The sequence below is a fragment of the Triticum dicoccoides genome, chromosome 4A (genome assembly GCF_002162155.2).
Source record: "Triticum dicoccoides isolate Atlit2015 ecotype Zavitan chromosome 4A, WEW_v2.0, whole genome shotgun sequence".
In the NCBI taxonomy this organism is placed as follows: Eukaryota; Viridiplantae; Streptophyta; class Magnoliopsida; order Poales; family Poaceae; genus Triticum; species Triticum dicoccoides.
The window spans coordinates 297,104,821-297,109,555 of record NC_041386.1 but is presented as its reverse complement, the minus strand read 5'-3'; positions in this window follow the sequence as shown (position 1 = coordinate 297,109,555).

The window sequence follows — 4,735 nt, the reverse complement described above, 5'->3', positions numbered from 1 at the left end:
GGGGGGGGTGGGGGGGTGGGGGGTGGATGAATAGTTCCCGGTGGGGGTGGATGAACAGGACCCCGATCGATCGAGCCGGTTGTTAATGTGTGTGCCTTCGCAAATCGGACAACAAAATTACCATAGCATGTTGCTGCCATGTCAGGACACCAAGCCAAGTTTCATGATTTTCATGCGTGTTTCGGATTTACAGGAATTAAAAAACCAAGTTTCTCAATGTTTCCAGCCGAGCCATGACTGTGACGCCTCGAGACTGATGTGCCAGGTGTCTTCCTATTTTTCGCTATTGTTGCTTTGTCATTGCTTGCATGTCATGCATTGCATATCATGTCATCATGTGCATTTCATTTGCATACATGTTTGTCTCATGCATCCGAGCATTTTCCCCGTTGTCCTTTTTGCAATTCGGCGCTCATATGTCATCCGGTGTCCCGTTCTACCTCTTTTCGTGTGCGGGTGTTAAACATTTTCAGATTGGACCAAGACTTGCCAAGCGGCCTTGGTTTACTACCGGTAGACCGCCTGTCAAGTTTCGTGCAATTTGGACTTCGTTTGATACTCCAACGGTTAACCTAGGGATCGAAAAGGCCTCCTGTGTGTTGCAGCCCAACACCCCTCCAATTTGGCCCAAAACCCACCTAAACCCTCTCCATCATCTCGGTCGTTCAATCATGATCGCGTGGCCGAAAACCGCACCTCATTTGGACTCTCCTAGCTCCCTCTACGTATAAATATGCCCTCCCCGTCCATTTTTCATGGACGAAACCCCAGATCTACTCCTCCGCGCGCCGCCGGACAGTTCCTCCCGCGCCGGCCGGACATGTCCACCCCGCCGCCACGTTTCCAGGACCAATCCGTAGACGCCACCTCAGCGCGCCGCCCGCCCGAGCCAAACGCAGGGCGCCACGTCACCGCCGCCAGCGCCCCACATCGCCGCCACCGCTCAGGGCCTAGATTCGGCCCGCCCCGGGGCCGAACCGGGCCTTGCCGGGCCCGTTCGCCGCCGCCACTCTGCCCTAGCGCCTCCACCGCCTTGCTGGTAATCGCCGGCCGCCGCCGCGCTAGCGTCTTCGCCGCCCTGCTCCGTTGCTCGCCACCGGCCCCGCCAGATCGCGTGTGCACGCCGCCGCCCTCCTCTCCGCCCGCGCGCTGCCGCATGCGCGCCGCTGCCACAAAGCTCACGGAGCTCCGCCACCACTGCGCGAGCTCGCCGGCCCCGCCGCTCGCTGGCCCTCCACCTCATCGCCCGCCGCGCCAGGAGCGCGCACCGAGGCCTCGTTCTCTGCTGCAGTGGCTCCGCGGCTCAGATCCGGCCGGGAGAGCCACGGATCCGGCTGCCCCGACCTCTTTTGGCGATCTCTGGTGACTTTCCGGCGAGATCCGCCACCCGCGTTGACTTTGCCGCGAGGTCCAATTTTCCCTAAGTCATTTTGTCTCAGTAATATTTTGCATTTTTCATCATAGCATAACTCTGTCATCGTAGCTCCGATCCGTGCGTGTATCATATCAAAATGTTCGTCTCGACGAGTACATCATTTCATCTCCATTGCATCATTTTAATTTGAGCTCATCTTGATGCCCGAAATGCTGTTGGAAGAGGGCTATGTGATGAATTTGTCAGATCTGTTTCAGCAAATAGCCTTTTGTCATTTTTGCCATGATTAATGTGTGCATGCTATGATCCTGAGCTCTACATGTGTTTTGTAGAATCCCATGTTATCTTTACATGGGTGTATGCCATGTATTTTTGTGATATTTGTGGTGAGCAGTACAAGCATGCAAAGTAGCGTGATCGTCGATGCTGATTTCAGCGACTTAGAATTTCACTAAGTCCTTGTCCTGATTTTGTTGTTATGCCATATGTTCATGTTGTTTCCTAGTGATCCGTGCCTCTTTTGAGGATGATCAGTAAGGATGTTTTGTTAATATTGTGGTGCTCTATGCATCCTTGTCTTTGTTTGTATTTTTGGATCAACCTAGCTTGAGTCAATCGAGCTCTACTTTTGCTATAAAATGATCCTGGCAGATTGTTGACATGTTTAGCGATTTTGCCGAGGATGTTGCTATTGATCCGTGCATGCTATGTTATTGTTCTTGCCATGTTTAGCTTTTATGCCATGTCTTCTTCATTGGTTTATTATTATATTGTCATGCCATGCTCTGTAGTGAGTGCATCGAGCTCATAAACATGCCTACTCGTTAACTGTTTTGCATGCTACAATTTTTCACCAAGTCTGAATCTGTTTATGTTTTTGTTATGTTCACATGCTTGCAATTGTATTTTCTTATCCCTTTTGGCTCATGGTCACTTAGGGACTTTTGTTAAGTGCTTTGAGTAGCTTCATGCCATGCTTTGCTTTGCCATGATATGTTCCTGTAGCATATAGTTATCATGCTCTAAAGATTGTTTCCTGATGATAAATTCCAGACTTGTGTTAATTTCACTAAGTCTGAAACCTGTTATCATTTGCTCAGTGTTCATCCTTTGTCAAGCATCATGAGTGGATCTATGACATGTATTTTGTTGCCATGTTTGAGTGTTGTAGCATATTTATCTTGATGCATTTAGATGGTCACTTGCTGATTATCGCAGACCGGTACCATATTTGTTTTGCTTGTCATTTCCAAACCGTGCATCCGATTCCGGTGATCTTTATATCAATTTCAACCAAAATCAACTCCTCTTTCCAGTGGCACTCTTGTATTTCCAAGTTGAGGCCAGGTTCAATCATTCCTTTGCACATCATCATACCATGTTCGTGTGTTGGTTGTTTACTATGTTGTGTGCTTCTTTCCGGTGTTGCTTCTTCGGGTTGGTTCCTATAACATCGCGTTTGTGAGGACCCGTTCAACTATGTCCGTTTGTCTTCTTCATGGACTCGTTCTTCTTCCTTGTGGGATTTCAGGCAAGATGACCATACCCTCGAAATCACTTCTATCTTTGCTTGCTAGATGCTCGCTCTTTTGCTATGCCTATGCTGCGATACCTACCACTTGCTTATCATGCCTCCCATATTGTGAAGCCAAGCCTCTAACCACCTTGTCCTAGCAAATCGTTGTTTGGCCATGTTACCGGTTTGCTCAGCCCCTCTTATAGCGTTGTTAGTTGCAGGTGAAGATTGGAGCTTGTTCCATGTTTGGAACATGGATATGTTGTTGGGATATCACAATATCTCTTATTTAATTAATGCATCTATATACTTGGTAAAGGGTGGAAGGCTCGGCCTTATGCCTGGTGTTTTGTTCCACTCTTGCCGCCCTAGTTTCCGTCATATCGTTGTTATGTTCCCGGATTTTGCGTTCCTTACACGGTTGGGTTATAATGGGAACCCCTTGACAGTTCGCTTTGAATAAAACTCCTCCAGCAAGGACAACCTTGGTTTTACCATTCGCCACCTAGCCTTTTTCCCTTGGGAGTCGCGCATTTCGAGGGTCATCTTTATTTAAAAACCCCGGGCCAGTGCTTGTCTAAGTGTTGGTCCAACCCAGAGCACCGTGTGGGGCCGTCCCTTGGCAACTTGGGTTACGTTGGCTCCCGTACGCTTAGCTTATCCGGTGTGCCCTAAGAACGAGATATGTGCAGCTCCTATCGGGATTTGTCGGCACAACGGGTAGTCTTGCTGGACTTGTTTTACCATTGTCGAGGATGTCTTGTAACCGGGATGCCTAGTCTGATCGGATTGTCTTGGGAGAAGGAATATCCTTCGTTGACTGTGAGAGCTTGTGATGGGCTAAGTTGGGACACCTCTGCAGGGATTTGAACTTTCGAAAGCCATGCCCGCGGTTATGGGCAGATGGGAGTTTGTTAATGTCCGGTTGTAGAAAACCTGAAGCTTAACTTAATTAAAATGCATCAACCGCGTGTGTTACCGTGATGGTCTCTTCTCGGCGGAGTCCGGGAAGTGAACAAGGTGTTGGAGTTATGTTTGACGTAGGTTGCTCTAGGATCACTTCTTGATCATAGTTTCTCGACCATGCTTTTGCCTTCTCTTCTCGCTCTCATTTGCGTATGTTAGCCACCGTATATGCTAGTCGCTTTCTGCTGTTCCACCTCATACCTTTTCCCTACCCATAAGCTTAAATAGTCTTGATCGCGAGGGTGTGAGATTGCTGAGTCCCCTTGACTCATAGATACTTCCAAAACCAGTTTGCAGGTGCCAATGTTACTGAGCAGGTGACGCAACCAAGATCAAGGAGGAGCTCGATGAAGATCTTGACCTTTGTGTTGTTTCGTTCTAGTTGATCAGTAGTGGAGCCCAGTCAGGACGACCGGGGATCTGTGTAGCTTTTGGGGTAGTCTTCTTTTATTTTGGTTCCGTAGTCGGACATTGATTGTATCTGGATGATGTAATGCTTTATTCTTGTATTGTGTGAAGTGGCGATTGTAAGCCAACTATGTATCTTTGTCCCTTATGTATTACATGGGTTCTGTGAAGATTACCTCACTTGTGACATTGCTTTCAATGCGGTTATGCCTCTAAGTCGTGCTTCGACACATGGGAGAAATAGCCGCATCGAGGGCGTTACAAGTTGGTATCAGAGCCTTCCCGACCTTAGGAGCCCCCTTCTTGATCGAATTGTTGGCGTTGTTGAGTCTGGAAAAATGTTTTGAGTCATTTAGGATTACATATATCAGAGAGTAGGAATTCTTTTTACTCCTCAGTCCCTTTGTCGCTCTGGTAAGGCATCGTGACGTAGAGTTTTGACTCTCCTCTTCTCAAATTTTACTAAAAAA